Raw genomic sequence first — 15,038 nt, forward strand, 5'->3', positions numbered from 1 at the left:
TCTCCCCGCGCGGCCCCCCCGCGCCAGACGGCCCGCCCCCGGGGCGCGCTCGCAGACCGAGGTAAGAGCCGCAGGAGCGAACAATGTGCCTCTGTGCCGGGCTTCGGAGACCTGTTTGCTTTCCGCCTCCTGCCCGGGGGTGGATGCTGGAGGTGGAGGGAGCCGCGGGTGAGTTGGGGCTCGGCTGTTTGTTTATGTTCGGCCGGGCGGAGGGGGAGACTCGCGCTCGCTCTTGCTGCTCCCCCTCCCCCCACCTCCTCTCCTCGGAAATCGATACGCAGAACTCCAGTCCCGTCCAGCCAGCTTCTCCTTTTCTCGGGGGAGGTGTTGTAACGCTCTCTAGGCTTCAGTCTGTTTGCAGGGGGGCGTCAGAGGAGTAGGATTGGTTTATGCATTTTTTGATTTTCTGAAAGCTTGGGTCGGGAGGTGCCGCTCGCCCTTTTACAGCCCGTCTGGGGCGGGAGATGTGGGGCGCGCCCTCTGAGGGGCCGCTCTGCTCGGGGTGCGGGGCCCAGTCCCCCCCACCGCCCCGCCCGCTGCAGACCTGTCCCGGGCTGTAAGTGGAGCCCGCAGGCCGGGCGCCGGGAGCTAGTTCGGGGGAAGTGGGCGGTGGGGGAGGGACCGGGTCAGTTGTTGCGGGGTGTTGTTTCTTCTCGTCGGTGGTTAGGTGGTGTGGAGAGGCGAGGATGACAGCAAAGCGCAGCCAGATGTGGCCAGGCCGGCGCGGGTGCTGGCAACGATTAGGGGCGGCCCCGCGGGGCGGGCGGGTGACGGGGGCCGGCACCCGGCGGGCCCTGGGGAGGGCAGAGAGCCTCCCGGACCCGCAGTGAGAGGGCAGCAGCGGGCTGCTCTGGGCCTGCGGGAGAAGTTGCCGGCTGTGGGTCCCTGGGGTGGCTGTGGGGTTGGGAATCTCGGGAAGCTTGGTTTGTAGGATGGGGGTGCCGAGTGGGGATCCGCTGGAAGGAAGAGGCGTGGGAGGAGCGCGAGGAAAGGGGAGACCCCCGGGCTAACCGAGCGTGGGCTCCTTGATTGGCTGGTGCGACCCGACCCCTCTGGTAGGGAGGCGAGGGCGGGCAAAGCGACAAAAGCGTCCTAGCAGTGGGGAGGCACGCTTGCAGGACTCGTTCGCTTGGGATCAGTAAAGTTTGTTCCTTTCGCCAAACTGCGGGGCTGGGGTTAGGGAAAATCGCCGAAAGCTTTACTTTGTGCCCAAAGTGACGCTGATCGGAGGCTAAGGAACGTGTATGTCTTTCGCGTATTTTTTTTTTTTTTTTTTAAATCCTCTGTTCACTCCGTCCTCTAAAAGCATAGTTGGAGGGACAGGTCCTGCGGTGTCCGTCTACTTTCCTGGTCTTACATGGACTCCTCTCCCCTCATCCTTTCCCCCCTTCCCGGGCCCTCTCATTCCGTTCTTCCTGATGCAAACTGTGTCGTCTCGGATTCAGACCGAGGAAATGTTTTCCTCCTGTTTCTTGAAAGGTGTCAGGCTGCTTAGCAGCTCCTCCAAGCAGCCTGGGAGCGTCTGAGCCGCAGCCACCAACCATATGGTTTCCGTTACAAAGGCCGGGTTCTAAGTCACTCTTCTCCCCACCCCCTCCCCAATTCTTAAATTTTCTTCTGCAGCCTTTACAGTTTGTGTACTTCTCTCTTCCTCTTTCCAGAGGCGTATATTTAACGGGCGCTGTTGGTTCATTCATTTCCCTTGTCAGTGTTTGTGTCTGGAACGGGCCCCACCGAGTTTGCCCTTTGCTCAAGTCGAGTTGCACAATGAAAAAAAGTCACATCCGTTTGGTAAATAATTGCCTGTTGGGATGTCTCTTATTAAATCAAGTCTGATCTTGGGCAAACCTTAAAGGATGGGTACTAAAGAGGCAATATGCGTCCATAGCAGAAAAATAGAATGGTTTGTGAAGCGTCTTAAGCAACATTCCAAGTTGTTATGGGACTCTTGACCTAGGTAAGAAGGTAACTTTGAAACTTTAAATTTAGCCTCTTTATAATACTTGGAAAACCTTACAGAAGAAAATCCACTTCTGTTCAGGTGTGTTGTGGAACTTTTTGTTGTCCCTCCCTCCACTTTCCAGGAAATTTATGCATGATAGAGAGAATACTGCAGAACAAATGTTCTGTTGTTTAGTTCCTTCAGACATTCCGATTCTCTCCTTTTGTTGCTTGCCTCTAAAAGAGGTGCCATTTCACATCATTCTGCACAAATTGTTTGAATTAATGCAAGTGTGAATTCTTACCGTTTGAAGGGGACTATTAGCATATCAAAGGTTTCTTAGCTTCAGCTCAATTGAGAAAACTTCAGCCTGTCTTCCATTTGCTTCCAAGCCGAGGCCCAAAGGGCAATGAGAATTGTAAAGGGTAAAAATAGGGAGGTGGATTCAGGCTGTGTTTCTGAACTTTCACTGTTTTGTAATTATGTGAGCGAAAAACATTGTCTATTGCTGTGGAGCCCTTGCAAATGGCAAGACAATTATTTTCTATTGATAAATGGTTTGTTCCTAGAAAAAGGGTGACCTTTTATTTTATGATAGTCACTGTTGCCTGTCTTTTGGGGTCCCTTCAGTGGAAGAGACTGAGAAAGCTTTTCCTTCTAACTTAATACTTTTCTAGGGCCTACACTTTGTTAATATTAGTAAAATGGGAAAGAAAGGCTTTTAATTAGTCTATAAAACAATAGAGATCTTGTGATAAAGGGACACTCATTTTTATGCCTAGGAAACTTAGTTTTTATTACACTTGCTAAATTAAAGGGAAAAAAAATCAATGGAGAGTTTGAATATTAAAAACTCAGCATGAACTTTGTTAATGCAACTTCTACAGCAAGTGTGCATTTGAAAAAGGGTCCTAGGTGATACTCAGATAATTTGTGAATTCTATTTAAGTAGAGGTAATTCTTTTTGAATATTGATTGTTTTGTCTCCAAAATTTTGTATTTTATCAAACACCGTAAACTCAAGAATTCAGCTTAAAGTTGGTTTATTTTTGCTAATATTTATAGCATATTGGTTAGTGTTTTTTTACATTTGCAGATAGATATGTTCTTTGAATTTCTTTTAACAACTCAGTATCCGTAAGTGAAGAAACGAGAACAAGTACTTGGGTCATTTGGGTCATTTTATGGCAAGCAGATGGGTCAAGGGATAACTTTTTCATCAACTTCTGGGCAAGCGTTGCTTTTATTTATTTAGCTTAAGATTTCCTAAAGCCTGGTTTTAAGATGAAAATGAACCTCAGAGAAGGTTTTGGAACCCATATTTATTATAGTTTTATCTTTGATGGTTGGTTGATTTTGAACATGAATTTATATTCTTTCATTAGAGAAGGGCTTTTTTTTTTTTAATTAATGTTCGGACTCCTTGGTTTTATTCTAATAGTGAAGATTAACTGTGGTGAACAATGTTGGAGGGGAAAGTATCATTAATTGCCTAACATTTTTAGGTTTTAGTTTAATAAGATTCTTTATTCAGATGGTTTTTTAGTGGCATTCAAATTGTATCATTCCCCTGAAATCATTTTATGATAGTTTATTTATTATTTATCTGGTCCCTTCAGTTGTCTAAGAAGTACTTTTGAGGTAAAAATGCCCACATTGATGTAATTGCTATTATTGCACTTAAGTTGCTGTTAACTAGTCTGCTTTGAATGCAGAGCGGTATAAAGAAAACATTATCCTTTAGAGCTATTAGTGATAATCTAAAAATTGTCTTGAAAACATTGCTCTTCATTTTATATGATGGCGACCCTGAATTCAGCAAATCTCTAAAGGTGTAAAATGCAGTGAAAAGATTTTTCAACATTTCAATGACAAAATTGGACTACTTAGAGAAAAATTAATGTGTTGTAGGAGCACTTCAGCTGCCATTTTCAATCATTGTGGGTTACTATGTGTTGGCAACAGAAAATGAATTTAGAAATGCAGATAGCTCTGGGAGCAGGTAGTTGGGGAAATCAGAGTATTAAGTCATGGGGGGGGGTAGAACAAACCAATTACTTCCGGTTTTGATTTGAGAATTGCCAATAAATATAATTTTTTCAGGCTTTTCACTCTGCTTTGTTAATGGACTCACATCAAAGCAGACAACAAAACTTCCAAATGTTATAAAAACTAATATTAAATATACGGATCTCACATGGAAGTAGTACTAAAAGTCTTAAGGCAAGGAGTTGGAGTTTTTTATTGCTGTAATTTTCACAATCAGCAGAAACGTTAACACCAAGCTTCTGGGCGTTTCCTTTCCTAAAGTAAGCAAGAGGAGAGCATTAAAACCAAGGTTTACTTAAGGTTAGATATTTATTTGATCATTATTGAGGCTTTCTGTATTTTATTAAAAGATCTAAAATAATATTTTAATGTCTTAAGTAACATAGGAATATGTGAGCTAAGATTGAGAAGTTGGGAAGGTCAAGAGGTAACTGGAAATCTGTACACCATAGTAATAAAATGTTATTGCGGTATTTTCTATCAAAATATTTATTTGACCTAACTTTTGTGGATAAATACTCAAATCACACTTAGTTTATTGACAGATGTAGTATGAGATGAAGGGAGCATTACAATGTAGTCTAAGGTGTGGGCTACGCACACTATACCTACCTGAGAGAAATCGTTTTCATTTTAATAAGAATCCATAACACTTGCCCAATTGCTGGTATTTAGGAACACAGATTAACTGTATTTAGATCAGGAATGAAATACAGTTTTGGAAATTTGAAGAAGGTAGTGAATGAAGAATTCAGGATTGCTGTTTTTACGAAAAGTCTCCTCAAAGACTGTACACTTTGCCTCTTCACGTTCACCGCATCTGATCTTGAGTCTTGAAGGAGAGGTACACATTTGATATCTGTCTGCTCTTCTGCAGAACAGGTTCACGTAAAATTAAAGCAAAATTCTTTTCAAGCCAGCAAAATTTAAAAAATTGAAATGTGGGATTATGAAAAAAGGTTCATCAGATTATTTGCAGAAATACCTAGCTAAAGAATTTTGCAAACTGATGATTTTGATCAAGCGTTAAAAAAGCAAGTTTAGCTTCTAGACCTCAAGAGGCCTCAAAATCCTGTTTATGTTTTGGTCATATCAGTTCCTAAGGTAATTTGTTTAAATATTAGTTCACATTACCTAAATAGATAACTGTTTTGTAACTATTTTCAAGAAAGTTAAAACATTTCTATTTTAAACATAGATTAAAATCATAGCTTAGTTAACTTCTCTCTTGCATAACACTAATTAGTGTATAGCCCCACCTAAATATTCATCTCTTCAAATAATTCTTGATTGAAGGTTGAAAGGTTGAAAAGTATTTAATCACCCCGATTACTGTAATTAGACTTGATGTTATCAGAAAAATTGAGACTGTTCTCTGAAATCTTTTTGCTAGTCAACATTGGTCAAGTAGTGATTTTTTTATTTAATGCTGTAAGAAAACGCTTAAGAAATGGATTGTTTAACACAGAGATAGTTAATGGTTGGAGTTAGGAAATTAGAATCCTAAAATGATGACATTATTCTTGACCTAAGTGTGAATAACTTGTAAAGGAGACACTATATAACTGGGTCTGGAATCCCTAAATTTTTTTCAGGACTTCAATGTGGTATTTTGACTTTAGTGTATAGGTTTTGTTAAGTGTATGTTATAAACTTTGAAGATCTCTTAATGCTATGTTGATGTAAGTAGATGTTTTTTAAGTGGATCATTGTGTCATAAAAGTCTTAATCAACCAAAAATACTTTAAAATAATCTTTTTCGGTCATTTATCTAATAGACTAAATGTAGGCAATAATCTCCAGATACTTCCTAATATATTCTTAAGAAATGATTTTTAAACACTTATTTCTTAAGAAAAAAATCTCTCCTATTTTGCCAATAAAAATTATCTTAAAAAAAGGTAGATGGAATAAAGGAACCTAGCCTAGTGCTTAACACCTGCAAATAAAGTGCAGCTTACAGCAAAATACTATTGATTGCTTTGAAGTACAGAGCAAGTTTAAATACAATTTGTTTAATTACAACAAAAATGCAGTTTTATGAAGTAATATAGTTTGTCTTCTTAGAGAATTTTATGCATTGTGTAGTGGTAAGTAAAATCCCATCACAGTTGTATAAATTTGTTCAATTACCAGAACGGCTAAAAGAAAAAAAAATCAATTTACATTGAAAAGCAACAGAAATTAGATTACCTTGGTTAGTAGGAACTTGCCAACAGTGTCTAAATTGCTTAATAATATCAAAAGCTACCATGTTTCACAGTGTAAGGATGTTGGTGCCTGTTTTAATATGCATATGTCTTGTTTACTTGGTGACTTTTGTTATATGAACATTTTTTTTTTTTTGCTTTCCCTTTTTTGTTTTTATGGAAGGTATTACATGATGTACAAGAAACCGTTTCTACTTGCATCTTCTGTTTTGTTTTAGAGATTTTTTTTTTTTTGGTAGTAGTTGCTTTTCTGGATTTCTAGAATTTGTAATCAGCTGATCTTTCAGATGAGTGTAATGAAATATGAGATGTAATTTTAGGAATCGAAAGAAACTTAGTCCATCAGTACGAATAGCTAGGTTATTATCAGCAACAAAACACATTTGAAAAAATTTTACCACTGACTCTAGAACTGTAAGGAATTTTAAGTCTTAAATTCTTGTAGCAATAAGGTGGCATGGGATTCATCCTAGCGGATAGCGGGGCACCTGTTTTATGACCACCTTGATTCATTCTGGCACCCAGATTTCCCCAAGTGCGAGAACAGGCACAACTGCTGCTCACAGCCACCCGGCTGTTTTTAGGTCATGAAGTCAACTTCCTGGAATTTCTGGGGAAACCAGTTGAAAAGGGAGGACAAATGTCACTTTAAATAGAGATGTTTAAATCAGATTTCTGCCTGCGGGTAAAATTTAGGTCTGTTTTAGCCCGGATGTAATGTCTCCCTCTACAGAGCACAGCATTAATCACTACCTGACAAGAAAACCTATGTTGAGCAAAACGGGCCCCTGTTGGTCTTGTCATTGATTTTTCCAATCTGTGAGGAGTACGTTATAAACATTAAGATTCACGCACAGGGATTACACCTTAATCTCTGAGTTTCAGTATTGAAATTAGTTGCCTTAAAAGAAGCCTGCTTAAAGCAAACAAAACAAAACAACCCCCCCCCAAAATCAAAACCAAAAACGCAGAAAAACTTTGGGAGACTTTTTATAAGGATAGATTCAATATTTTAGTAAAAATATAAATATTACAAAGCAGGCAGGTTAAGCAGAAGTTAACATTCGGAAATAATGACCAAATCTTAATTCTGCTTAAGATGCATTAAGTAACTTCAAAAATGTTGTTGTTGCTGTTGTTGTTTTTTAATCTGATAGTAGAAAAAAGACACAGATAAAAGTGAATTGTTAGTTCTTGGCCAGAGAGATGGAAGAAGTTGAAAAGGTGGGTAACTTTAGACCTCTATCAGTTCAAAGGCATATTATTTTGCTCGAACAAAACCAGATACAACCCTGTATCTTTTTCTAGATGAATAATAATATCTTTAGCCATTGTAATAATGAAAAATGCACCATGAAGTTCTTCATAAAAGAAAAAGGGTTAGTTTTGCTCTTTCAGTTATTAGATAATATACTTTAATTCCTTTCTTGATCAAATATATACACACATGTACATACATGAGCACAGAATTTATATTCTTTTCCTTTGTATATATATCAATAGCCAATAGCTGTCAATAAATGTTGATATATATACAAAGGAAAAGAATATAAATTCTATGCTTATGTATGTACATGTGTGTATATATTTGATCAAGAAAGGAATTAAAGTATATTATCTAATAACTGAAAGAGCAAAACTAACCCTTTTTCTATGTACGATTAAAATATCTGTTTTTAAACTGATTTTGAAAATGATATGACCTAGTTAATCTCTATTTTGTTCTCAAAGGTATTTACTGCCTTTGGATCATGAAATGCTTGTGCTACCCCCACCTTGTCTCATTTTGTAGGTATTTTTACATCAGCTCATGCCTCAAACAGATTATTGCCCTGGATTTCGATGACAGAATAATCTAACCCCAATTACTGTCAAAAATGGTCCTAGGCTGCAGGGGTGGGCTTGGGGGGGTGGGCTAGGTGACCTTGCTTGTGACTAATGCTTCCTCTTGTAAAGGATAGTAAATAGCGTCTATAAAGAGAGCAAAAGAGATTTCTGTTTTGTTTATAAAGAAAGTTCTAATTTTAAACATTTATTCTTAAAATGGAATACTGTTCCGGCCGTTCTCTGTATATGAGTGAATCATTGTAAGATTTTAGATAAGGTCTTTAGTTGATACATTTCTGTTTTATGTAGATTATATTTAGTTAATCAATTCTCAACTGCAATTAAGGTTAAAAATCTGTCAAAAATGATTTTCCCTGTGTCTTTACTTTGAAGCAGCGTGTTTCTATTTGGAATTACTATTTTCCTTATTCCATTGGTACTTTCCACAGAGAAATTTTATTCCTCTGCCTTGAAAGCCTACCATTTTTTACTGTTTATTACTATGTTTATTGATTAGAACTTACAGAACACATTTTTACACAATATTTTCTCCACTCATATTTGTGCTCTTTATCTTGAGATGCTTATGATGTGTTTTAATTCTTAAAATTCCTGGCGTGGCTGTGGGTAATGTCCAAGACAGTTTGGGAAGCATTAATTTTGGTGATGTAAGCTTATGCATTTGCATCCCAGTGATTGTGCATAGTTTTGAAGAATTTGAAAAAGGCTTAATATATTAAATGAAGAATTGATTCACTCTATGCATCTTGTTTTCCATTTTAAAAGAGGTGGGCGTAATTCTAAAACACTTCATTTTGCTTTATAGGCATCAACAAATAAAAATTATACTAGAATTATGATGTCCTAGACCTTTCACTCTCACTAAGGACATTTAACTGTTTTTGTCCTTTCAAAATTCCGTGAATGTCATGAGAAGGATAATATTTGGATATTAGGTGCTTCCTCTGGATGGCTCTATAGATGAGTAATAGTGATTTCTCCCCCCACCTTCCTTTTTTCTGCTGCAAATGTTGTGGTACCCATAGCCCTGCTGGAAGTCACTTTTCATATTGTCTTTGGTTTTAAACTAGGTCTGAATATTTAAAAATATAAGTGAAAAAATTAGATTTTTCTTCTAAGTACAAAACTCACTACAAATGCTGCTTGTTATAAGTTGCCTTTCCCTTTAACCTTTTAACCTTGTTTTCTTTAAGTAGAAAAGAAATTTAACTGATACTTCTGTATGTTTAGCATGAAAGTGAGCACATCTTTTATAATTTACATTTATTTGATAAGGATCTTAGTTAAAAAAAACACTTCATCAGCTTGTCTGTTCATTTATAGAGAAGTCAGACTGAATGCCTCAAATTTCTAATCACTGCCTGTATGTTATAAAGGTGGCGTGTACATGTTTGAAGAGAGAAATCAGGGAGACATCAAATTGTCCAACAGTAATTTTTTGGTAATACACTGCCCCCAAGACTTTGAAACCACTCTTAACTTTCTTTGCCTTTTTACCCCGTTCCCTTTGCAGAGGTGCACCTTATCTCTGTGTACCCGAAGAAAGGAATATAGTAAGGAGGAGAGTGTGTAAGGGGAAACCTAAAACAGATTCTGAAAAAAATATATAATGGAAGGGATATTTATGGAAGGAACATATAGTGGATTTGCATTTTGCGAATCAAATCAGTTTTTCTTTTTCTTTTTATACTGAATTAATGAAAATAAATTTATTTTTTCAGAAGTAAATACTTCCTGACTTAAGTTTTAGAATTATTCTAAATAAGAAGAGAATGTAGAAGTTAACTGCGTTTATTTGAGATTCATCTTTTATCTTTCAATGGAAGTCAATCCTAAAATACCACCTTTGATTGTTTACTTTGGGATCAGAAGATGCATCAGATAAACGTGTTGAACAGCTTTGTTTTGGGTGGTCTATCATTTCAGGCTTGTGCTGCGTAAGCAAGGTAATGTTTTCTTTTCCTTGAAAATACACTTTGTAAGAGTGACTCTTGGGTGACTTTGAAAAGTTTGTATATCCTGTCTTCTCAAGCTGCATTCTTAGCCAAGCTGAGGGACAAGAATAATCATGTTGAACCACAAATTTTCAGAAGCAGTTATTTTAATCAGATAATTGGTAAGGAGGAGACTCTCGATAATAAGATTTTTATACAATGGTGACCTGCATCTGTACCAGGCAACTGCTACATGTTTCAGATATTTTTGCTAACCCTTGTTATTACCTGCAGAGGGAGCTTGTATATGAGATAAAATAATCAAGGCAGTATCAGTTGGTACTGTTTTTTTGAAAACTGTATTTTTGACATACTTAAAATTTTTGAGAAAAATTGTTCTAAGGAAAGTAAAGTATTTGGGATTAGCCAAGTAGTGAAATTTATAGTGAAATTTAATATACTAAATGCCCAAGTATTTATCATTTCCTGTATTCACAGATCACAAATGTGCTTTTTACCTTTCCTTATTTAGTAGAAACTTGAAAGGTAACAAAGATAATGAATCAGATTCATTTTTGAGGTGATAACTATTTTTATGATTGGCCAAAGCTCCGGATGTCCGTAGAACTGGGTCTTATTTAAATATCTAATAATTGTTGAAAGAGACATCTGGATTTTTTAGAAAATTTTCCAGATTAATGTAAAATGTTACAAAGTGGTCACTGAATAGTAAGTAGTAAATTCTATTCCTCTACATTTAATTAGGAGATCAAATTAGATGAGTTGTATATGCTGTTTTCTGAAACAAAAATGATCACTTTGGATTAATGACTTTTACTTACAATAATGGACCGATTAGTGCAGTGACACTTAAACAGGGAAACTACCAATAAGGACCTAATATCAAATGGTTTAGAAAATTGCTGACTAACTTGGAAAAAAATGAACGCAGGCAAGATAGATAGTACTTAATTTAAAAAACTGAATTATATTTATGAACATTGTGTCAGCTAAATTTCTAAAAAATTATAGGCCAGATACTCAAATACTTGAGAGTTTTGCGATCAGGTGTTTTGGTAATCAGGATGAATCAAATGCCTTTAGTGGCATTTGGTTCTTTTCAGTGAACAAAATTTTTCATGTCATATGCGTAATTGTGCCAGGAATTTTAAGGATGGGATAGAATATGAAGTTATACTAAAAATGAGCTTATTTATTTTTATTTTTACATTTCAGTAAAAATGTTACTTCAGAATTTGCTTGTTGGAAAAAAAGAAGGGTTATCCTTTTACGCATCCTTGAAAAGAGATGTAATAGTTCATTTTTCCCCGTAGTTTACCAAGGAATGATATGACAAGTAAAAATATTTATTTTGTATTTTAAGAGGCTTTGTTTCTTAATGAAATTCATCGTTAGGGACTGTTTTATTAGCTAAGCTTTACTAATGTGAAAAGTCAGATTGTTACTGTTACACAGAATGACCCTCTAAGCAAGGAAACTGTTGTCTAATAAAGCGATTTATGGTACTGGCATGGGCTTTTATATAAGTATTAACCTCTCAGCGTGGTCATGTATTATCTTAACAAGTCTATGCTATGTTTATGCAGAGCATTTTCATACCAGGGTAAGGATATTAGCAACAGCAAATACACTTCAATAAGATAATGATGGTATGTTTTTACAAAAGTATACAAATGCTCTTATTCCATAGAGTTATTGATAGGAATCCTGTACTGCCAACTTCATTGTCTTCAATAAACAAAGATATCTTATCATTGTTGGTGCTAAATATGATAGGCACCGGAAAATGGAATCTGATACTACAGTTCATTACCCTTTTCCCTCAAATATCACACCTCCCTTCACAGAGAGGTAAGGGTTACTAGAGAATTCATTCCAGGAAAATTGTTACGTGAGGAACAGTAACTGTCACAGAGTGCATAACTTCTGTGAGGTTATTGGAAAGGCACAGCTAGGGTAAGTTCTACTTGTTTTGTCTTAAATTTGGAGGTAGACTACTGAGTGGCTTTTAAAGTCGTGAAATTTGAATCCATTGCAAAGCAAATGTGTTATTGAAAAGTTAATTTATGATTGTAAAAGTATTATTGGTATTAGATTGGTGATGCTAATGACAGGGAAGTTAATTGGCAATGAATACTTACCGGTTTAAAATAGCCCTGACGTTCTTTGTAAGTTATCAGGGAAATCAAATATTTGATAGAAATATTTGATAGAAATCAAATATTCTTGATTGAATGATAAAAATATTAATTATGATATTATATCCTCTGCTCATTTGTATAGAAGTTGAGTAAATGTGTATGTATTGTTTCTGTATCTATTTGAGTAGATTGGCTTTAAAAAAAATAAGCTATTTTATGAGTAGAATATAATACGAGGAATAACTCTCCAGATATAGTATGCGTTATGAATATAGATTTGAAATAATCTTTTTTAATATACATTTTATAAAAATGGAAGTTCCTGTTAAAAAATTTGCTATGTTTTATTCTCTTTGAACCAAGAGACATATTTTAACATGCTAACATTTTAAATGGAAGTTAGCAAAACATGTAAAAAACCCTAAAGAATATTTATTCAAAATTTATGTGTACCTGTATGAAGACTCTGGAATTCAGAACTATGAATCTGCATGTTTTAATAGCTGTGCTGGAAAAAAACAAAAAATTTATATTGCCTTATTACCAGAATTTGAAAACAAATGCCTTCATTTCAATTCTAAAAATGGATAAACAATATTAGTTTCTTTGCTTTTATATTTCTCAAAGGCATAGATTTCATCAAATTGAAATCTAACAAAGGTTTAGAAGACTACATTTTATTATGTACACTTTATATAATGTGATTCTCTGGCATTCATAGGATATTGCCAATTCAAAGCTGCACTGAAGATTGAAAATGTTAAAATCGTAGAATATCAAATTTCTATTAATTTTAAAAAAGAATAAATTATAAGATTGCACATTTTTTTCTCCAGTAATTTAAACATGATTGTATTACCTTTATATAAAAATAAAGACATATCTTAAGGAAATAAAAACATTGATGCTTTTTGTTCATGGATAATTTTGTCTCATTTATGTTTTTCATATTTTAAAATAAATTTAAACAGTCTTTTTGAGATTTACAATTAAGGAAAAGAAAGGCCATTTACTCATTGAATATTTATGTTTTTAAAAAATTAGTTTATATTCAGTGCTCTTTAATCGGAATATTGATTTGAAAGGCATTTTTGTTTTGACCAAATACAATTCAAAGCAGAAAAGTAGTTGTTAATACTCATATCAGAGGCCTGAAATTAAAATTTAGGTTAAAGGAAATAGCTTAGCCCAGTATTTTATTACTTGTCAGAGCATCATAAGAGATGCTTTGTTATCTCTTAGTAGTAATTACTGGCCCATAGTAGCTGTTGGCAAATACAAAAAATAAGTACCTGGACCTTTGAAATTATTTGAATTACATTTCAAGAAAATCTTTGTTTTAGCTCTTGCTACATGGGATTCAGATAACAGCTGCACTACATTAAGGTATTTAAGAATGTGTTCTAAAAGCACTTTTTTATCTTTGTACTCTTCGTACATGATTAGTGCTTATAAAATATCTCATTGAATTATGGTGACATGGAATTATAATGAACTTGATGGTCAAACGTAACTTTTATGCTTTGCCTATTTTAATAATGTAGTCACTCTCTCGTACCTCCCATTTGTTTTTTGTTTGTTTTTTATTCTTTTAAACTAATTTTCTTCTGTTACTGATATGTGAAGAAGTGCTTAAGTTCTGACATTTCAGCCTGAAACCTATAATTGGTTTCAGTACACGAGAAAAGATATTTTTTAAAACATGTATTATTCAGCTAGTAATGTTACATGATTAAAAAATCGAGAAGCAAATCTTAAGAAAGTTAGAATTCACATTTTCTAGAGTTGCATTAAAAAATATTTAGAACTGATTTTTAATAGTTTAAAATATTCCTAAAATATGAGAATAAGAACTCCTTAGAACAATATTAAATTGAGTAGCCTTTTTACTTGTGTATTTGAAGAATATTGAGACTCTTGTAGATTACATACACTAGTAGCCTCATTCTTTATATTGCCTGTTAAATCTGTAAAAATCAAGAATATTACCAAGAAGGTTGCAATTTAATCACCACAGTGTTAACTTTTAATTGAAAATAAACGAAAATATAGGCTTAATTTGTTAGCTTACTTTATTAAAATTGATTTTGCCTGTTCATGAAGAATAAATCATCAACTCCTATGTATTTATAAAATTATTGCTGCGTTTTTTTGTACTTAAGAACATGTTTTTAGTATTCTATTTATCGCTTTATAATATTTTTGATATTTCCTCTGATAGAATGTTTTCTTCCTTAATAATTTGATATTATTCATTTCTGAATTGATGGCTATGGGCCCTCTTTCTCTTTTTAAAAAAAAATATTAAATCACACATTTTAAAAAATTGACTTCCCAAGTAAGATGCTGTTTGACCTCCGAAAAAGAGCAAGGTATCAATTTAGTGATTAGTATCAATGTATAAGTTTTTGATTTAATGTGGAATCGTATGGTGGTGGTCTTCAGATTGTTTCCATGTGACTTACTATATATTAAGCCCTCCATAATTAAAAAAAGGGTAATTGCCATACCTTCATGTTTGGCATTGCCTAACTCTAGTAAAATATTCTTTTAATGTTTGGTCTGATAATCCGTCATTCATTATGATATGATATATGAGTGATTTTTTATACTTGCCTACTTTTGTTCAACCTACAAAAGAAAAACTTTATTCCATGTACTTTTCTTTTCCTCAAAGAAAATGTGGGAGATTTTCATTGAAGCATCCTAAATGACAGTTTGAGAAATTTATATTTATTGCCATTCTGGTATTAAATTTGTGTTAATAAAATGGTTTTAAAAGAAAAAGTTTGTATAGAAAAAAGGACTTGTGTGGGCAACTACATAGCACAATTGATGGTTTTGATTGGCCTGCCATTCTATTTTGTTTCATTTATATTTGTTTCAACCAAAA

The 15,038-nt window shown here is 35.1% G+C and overlaps 1 protein-coding gene across 31 annotated transcripts in view; it reads left to right on the forward strand.

Moving 5' to 3' along the window:
- The window catches only part of ADGRL2 (adhesion G protein-coupled receptor L2), a 631,449-nt gene that overhangs the window by 441,344 nt on the left and 175,067 nt on the right, over positions 1 to 15,038 (forward strand). Inside the window, exon 1 of one of the 31 annotated variants that reach the window (XM_040470746.1) lies at positions 1 to 61. The exons of 29 other annotated variants lie outside the window; for them this stretch is intronic. The gene's annotated coding sequence lies outside the window, so the exon portion shown is untranslated. Of the gene's footprint in view, positions 62 to 151; positions 169 to 15,038 lie in introns of those variants that run through there. One more of the 31 variants, XM_040470748.1, reaches the window with a different exon arrangement.

Source organism: Herpailurus yagouaroundi, unplaced genomic scaffold (genome assembly GCF_014898765.1).
Source record: "Herpailurus yagouaroundi ecotype Mexico unplaced genomic scaffold, PumYag 77, whole genome shotgun sequence".
Lineage (NCBI taxonomy): Eukaryota > Metazoa > Chordata > Mammalia > Carnivora > Felidae > Herpailurus > Herpailurus yagouaroundi.